Source organism: Vulpes vulpes, unplaced genomic scaffold (assembly GCF_048418805.1).
Source record: "Vulpes vulpes isolate BD-2025 unplaced genomic scaffold, VulVul3 u000000652, whole genome shotgun sequence".
Lineage (NCBI taxonomy): Eukaryota > Metazoa > Chordata > Mammalia > Carnivora > Canidae > Vulpes > Vulpes vulpes.
In genome coordinates this window covers 2,113,073-2,119,973 of record NW_027325771.1, presented here as the reverse complement: position 1 = coordinate 2,119,973, position 6,901 = coordinate 2,113,073, and positions in this window count along the sequence as shown.

The window sequence follows — 6,901 nt, the reverse complement described above, 5'->3', positions numbered from 1 at the left end:
ATTAGGATTTATCTGTCCAGTCTTCCTCTGTGCCTGTATTGTACGCAAAGCAGAATATATAAATATATGCACACAGGCACCTTTTAAAGAAAAATGGGATTATGCCTGATATCACATGACTTGGTCTGTTTATTTAATAGTCTGTGGTCACCTTTCCTTTTCAGTTACATTGGCTCCACCTCTTGCTTTTTAAAAGCCTCATAAGACATGTACTGCTCTTTATTTAATCAGTCTCTTTTGCTAAACATTTAGGCTTTTTCCAGACTGTCATCATTACAAGATGCTCCAGTGAATACCCTTGTATTATGTTGACTCATTCGAAATTACTGTTTTTGTGTATCAGAAGGGTTGAGCGCAGTAATTTCATGTGATTCATGCTATACATTTGTATTTCTATAGGATACACTTCCTGAAGTAGGGTTGGTGAGTCAAACCATATGTGCATTTTTTAAAATTTTGTATCCACTATTACCCTGCCCACCTAAAAGGTTATGCCAGTTTACACGATGTGCATTTCCCTTTGCCCTTGACAATAATAAAAGCTTTGAATCTTTTTAGTTTTTTGCTGGAAAAAATACACCTCAGCGTTTCGATTTGCTTTTCTTTTATTATTATTGAGAAGGCTGGGCATCCTTTTGTATGCATATTGCTTCCATGGCGTTTAAGATATTGTTTGATTCTCCTGCGATTCTCCAGACACACCTCGACTTAATTTTTTTAAGCCTTTCTCCTCTTTACACACCTCTATTGTTAAGAAAGAGAATCAAACCTTTTTTTTTTTTTAAAGAATTAAAGAGTGCCCATCATTCAAATAATCATTGAAGAAGCTGGAATGGATTATTTGTGTGCCTTCACATGTTCATGGATTCTCTTATGGACACGCAGACATGTATTGTTTTTTACCCAGGGTGAACTCCTTTGACCTGTTTTTTGAATTTGAATCAATTGGAAAATCCTCTGGGCTTTGCTGGAGGAAGGACACCCCCCCACCCTTGCTTGCTCGCAGCAAGGCGAGGGCCCCGCAGCCTGGCCTGGCCGCCAGCAGAGGGCCTGTGCTCCGCCTGCCTCCCGGCCCAGCTCCATTTCCTCCCCAACAGGCTTCATCTCCAGCCCCAGCACCGAGGCAATTGCTGGCTCCTGCTTAGGCAGACTCATTTACTGAATTAAAGCGTTCGGCTTCCACCACGGCAATTAGTATGCAAATTACCGGTATATTACCTGCCGAGTCATAAATTACATTGACAAACTTAATATTCACAGATTCAACCTTCCAGTGTGGGTAATTTTTCTATTTTTCAGTGGTTGTAGACCATCGCCTTATTGAACCGTTACACATTAAATCAACAGTTGAAAAATTAAGCATTTTTCAAAGCATTTTGTTATGCATTTATTTCTTTCAGCAAGCGGTAAAGTAGAACATTAAATATGCAATGTGTCTAAGTGTACTAAATGGCTGGTGAATACATTTATACCTAAAACAGTTTTTTTTTTTTGTAACTTTAAAAAAGAGACACAACAAAGGAAAATCTGTACCATAATACAACCTTTTGAATCTTCTGTCATTAGAACCAAATATTTCCTAGTACAGGTTCCCATAAATGTAAAGAATCATTAATCCCCAACATGGGGTTTCAAGCTAATGCTGCTCACAACTGGAAAATGGGTGGTCAATAGGATTTAAGTCTCATAAATTTTAACCAAGGTGTTTAGTCATGACATAACATTTGCACACTGGTCGTTAACACTAAATTAATTATACCAACTTTTTTTGTTGTTTTGAGCAAATATGTAATCGAGCCTTAAAATTGGGAGAGGGGTGGAGTGAGTCGTAGTGGGGTTGGGCCCGCAGGCCAAGCGCAGGAGCACCTGGGTCCCGGCGTCCCAGACAGACCCGGGGTGGCCCCTGGCTGGTGACAAAACCCAAAGGCAGAGAGAGACGAGCAGTGGTGAAACCAGGAAGGAATTAATGTAGGGAGTCCACCACCAGGAAGACAGTGGCCCCAGTGAAAGGCCAGCCCCAGAGTCAAAAAGTGCCTCCCAGTTACACAGGGCAAAAACGGGACAGGGACCCTGGGCAGCGGGGGGTCAGGCCATCACTGACTTGGGGTCAGCTGGGGGCAGGGACCTGTGGGCTCAGGGGGCCTCCGGTTGCTCCAGGGACTGGTTTGGGAGGCTTTGGCCTGCGGGCCTTTGGCCTGAGTTAAGAGATAAGCTGGAAAGAACTTACCCAATTAGAAAGCACAGACTGAGGTCAAAATCGAGGGACATGAAGTCCTCTCAGGCGGGTCAAGTCCAAGCACACAGACGGTCCTTTCCTCAGTCACCCGAGAAGCAAACTGAGGCCACCTGTGCTCTGTGCCAGGTCAGTGGGATGAATCCTTTCCCCAGGGAGACTCCAAATTGTTAGGGTCAAAGTCCCCCAGCTTTGGCCCAGCTGATGGAAGACACCAGGAGCTCTCATCACCCAGGAGTCTGGGGGACCCTTCTGGCACGGAATTCCTCCCCCCAGTTCCTCTCGCACACTCCCGCAACACAAAACCACCTGGGCTGTAGGGTTCTTGCGTTGCCGCTAAACGCAAGACAAAAACAAAAGACATATTTATTGATCAGTGAAGCGAGGATATCTGAGAAAGGTCACCAGTAACAGGAATATACTGAGAGAGAATATGCTGAGATGCGTGGATGATGCCAAATTGTTCATAAACCATGTGACCTGTATCTCCTATTTAGTGCTTGATTGTGAAAAAGGATTTGGTTCATACAGAGAATATTTTCTTTCAAAGCAAACAAAAATGCGTGGAAACAGTGCGAGGGTTAATCTTCAATGTCTACTTGAGTCCATCACGGGATGCAGAAATAGCTGGTTAAACATTATTTCTGGGTGTGTCTGGTGAGGGTATTTTCAGAGGAGATTAGCATTTGAATTGGTGGACTGAGTGAAGCAGATGGCCCTCCCTGGGGTGGGGGGGCCTCTTCCAAAGGCCTGACTAGAACAAAGGGAGGAGGAAAGACAAGTCACTCTCGCCTCACTGCCTTAGCTGGGACATTTCCCTCTTGCCCTCCAAGCTCCTGGTTCTCAAGATTTCTCACCCAGAACAGAATCTCTACCACTGGCCTTCCTGGGTCTGGAGCCTACAGCTGGAAATAAGTGGAAAAGACCATCCTGGATGAGCAGGGAAAAGCGAGGACAATTAAATGAGCAAAAGGGAAATATATGACGTGTGCATCCAATAGTTTCCTCCTCCTTTCTACAAGCAGTCCATAACTACAGAGGCTGGAGAGAGACATATAAAGAACAGGCTAGCACTACTGCTACTGTCCCTGTCCATAGGTTGGGAGCTGAGGATGTTTGCCCTCTTGCCAGGTCAAACCCCACCATGAGCTGTGGTTTGTGGCCTGGCCTCATCTAAAGGTGAAACGTGGGATGATCCCCTCTCTCTTTAGAGGAAGGAAATATCTTTGCTACCTACATGGGCTCCCAAGATTTTGTCTCAGCCTAATGTAACCTGGGGACATTATCAGTGTTTAAAATTTTATTTCAAGAGAAAAAGTCCATGTCCTTGTGGTGCGGGCAGGCTGAGTCCAAAGACCCAGAGAGGGGCTCCAACAGGACTAGCCAAGAAGGTCCTTGGCTTTAAACAGGATGGAAATCCAACGAGAGCCAGCAGAATTGAAACCAGAGTTGACTGAAGATACATATAGAGAAAGAGATATGGACGGAGAGGCCAGGAGACTCGGCAAGAAGAGGAGCATGAGTCTTGTCTTTGCTGGGGGTCTGGGGTTTTTATTGGTGATTGTGGTCTGATGCACATGTCCTCCTCGGCATCTGGGAACCAGTCAGAGCAAGGACGGGACGCAGGTGTCCTTCATAAGTCATTTGTTCCCTAAAGTCAAGGGACTTGGCCTCAACATGTTTGGAGTCAGTGGTCTTGGAGAACGTTTATGACCACCCTGCCCAGTGGCTCCTTAGAGGTTGTCTGTTGTATTGGAGGACTCCAAAAATACCGTTATCTCTGTGTCCCTTACAAGGAGGACTTATGCTGCTTCCTTTACGAGGCACGTAGAGTGGGCTAGGGGTGCAGGCCCTAAGAGGAATAGAAGCCCAAGAGGTTGCCGTACCCCAGGATGGAGTACAGCATAGTTTTTTACTCGCTCTCAGCTATACGTCGAATCCCAGCCTCACAAGGTGTAGGTGGGTCCAGGGGCTACAAATGACCCTACATCACAGTGACCCAGACTGCTGGAAGGAGGCAGTGATGCAGCAGACACAAAGGGTTGATAATAGTTTGTAAATAATAGGGAAAGAATCTCCCATTTCTCTACCTGTACACAGACTGAACAAAATTTTTTTTAATTTGAAAGAAATAAATGGGATATATATGTTGTAAATAAATATATAGACACACAAATCTAATATATAAAATTTATAATATATGTAAACATATAAATATATAATTATCTAAGCATATAATAATATATTTTATATATATATGTCTACACACAAATTGTCCTACTGTGTTGTGGAGATAAATTGATTTTATCATGTAGGAGCGTCTGCCTCTTGATCTTAGCCTTGCTTACCTGCTGTGTCATTGATGAGAGGGCAGGAGAGTGAGAGGAATATTTTCACTTTCTCTGCTTGGTCCAGGAGTTGGATTACAGTCACATGGTTCTAGAACTGTGGAACCAGCGGATTCTTATTTTTAGAGGCAACTGGCAAAGTATATATGGAAAAGAGGTCAAAAGTGATAGGGCAAACCGTAGGCAACTTGTAGTCACTTCCCTTCCTGGTGTCATCTTACTCCACAAGCCTTAACCGTGTAGGCATCTCTGGTCTCCCTTTAGACACAGGAGAACAAGGCAGATAGGGACGGAGCAACTCAAGTCCCCCCAGGACACTTCTCCTGATGGTGGAGAATTCCACCTAACTAGCCTCAAACCTGTCCTCTTGCCTTGACCCATGTGGCCTCTTCAATGAAATAAACCTTGTGGGGGCTAACGGGAGGGAACTCTTAGAATCCAAAGTACGCCGCCCAAGAGCAGGTGGTCTCTCACTGCAAATTGTTTATGAGAGCAAAATACATTTGTTTATCAACCGAAGAAAAGATCCTGGGTCTTCCCGCTTCCTTGTTTAACAGTAATCATCTCTGCCTACCCCTAAATGAATGAAGGCAGTTTTTCAGAAAGGTGGAGGGATGCAACTCAAGCATCCCACTCATGGAGTGCCAGCTACTGCATCAGAGAGGCAGATAGAGTCGCAGTGAGGAAGCTTTGCATATTGACCCAGCAGAGAAGACCTTTAAGCCGCTGCATACACGCATGCCTGCGTACAGTGTACGTATAGTGTTACATATAAAGTGTGTATATATGTTGTACACATATGATAGGTATATGTGTATTATATTATATATAAAATGTCTCCTAAGAATAAGCAGCAGGAATAGGAAGATAGCCTTGAAAGTCAGTCGATTCGTGCATCGCCATGAGACGAAAACGTTCAAATTTTTGTCTTCCCCTCAGCCTATCAACAGCTGAACTCTGTGGATCCAGCTCAGAGAGGAAGAATTACTGCAACACAGAGGAGATACAGCCACCCTCCTGGCTTAGCTGGAGCTAGAGAGAAGTAGGTCAGCATGTTGGCGAAACCAAAGCAATGTCAGCTCGGTCCCTGCCTTCAAGAAGAAACTGGACAGGGAGCAGAGGGGAAGTGAGAGAAGTCAGGTTATTAAACAGACCTGTTCCCGACTTCCCTCTGCGCCTTAGCCTACAGGAGTGAGAGTGCCAAATCCATTGAGAGGAGCATCCGGGTCAAGGTTATATTCCCTTAGTTGCCAGGTTGGATTCACAACGCGGGGTCACGCAGAGGGTGGGCCTGTTTGGTGCTCCCAAGCTAGCCCCCGTTCTCGCGGGGGAGGACTATGGTAGTACGAGCTAGGCCGCGGTCATGGGACAGACTGAACTAGGAGCAGAGGCTGGGACAAAACACTGGCCAGAGGGACTTGATGGAGAAGCCGTAGAAACCCTGTGGTCTGCCTCTTGCCACAAAGAAAGTTGAGTCATGTACAGAGACATGGCTTATCTTTCCCATGAGCACGTGTAAGTGGAAAGAATAGATTACGACTTCACTGGTCTTGTGTAACAATTTTGGAGGCCACCAGAGCATTCAAAAAAGCCTAAAGCCAACCACTGGAGAGGCCATTAAAGAGTGAGCTATTGCACACAGAGAACTAGCATAAGGCCCGTCGTCCCATCCTTGCATTAAGCCACCGTGACATATAAGTTCCTCTCCCAACTTGGATGCCATCTTCGGAAAGGAAGCAGAAGGAGAAAGCAACCTTCAGAGACTGTTTATATTCAAATGACATTATTTCCTAGACAAATAGTTTAAATTATTGTATCAGGTTCAAGTTAGTATAAAGGCTTGGTGGAAAAATCAAATTAGCTATTATCTGTTGAGCGCTTAATTAAAAAAAAATTAAAGAACTTCTATTCTCTCCATTCAGCGGAGTTGTACTGCATACGAAAGCTGGCAAGCATCCGGGGTAGTGTGAGCCCTGACTGTTCTCGACTCTGTTGTTTTCTTAAGATACTGGTTCATAGGTTCCGTAGTATTATCTTCATCCTACCCCAGAAGGATCTATACATACCCTGGAACACCAATTTTAAGAGCAGATCCGAAACGGAGAGGTAACAGTGTAGTATTGCTTTACTTATGGCACGAATGCACCTCAATAGCTTCAAAGGAATAAAATGCAGATCTTGAACTGGAAGGCCTTACAAAATGACTTCATAGCATTTTACTTTGTTTTCTTTATAAAATAAAATTGTATTGAGCCTGTGAAAGGTTCAACAAATATGGTTGTGTGTCCCGAATGTGGTCAGATCTCCTTGTCAAGAGAAA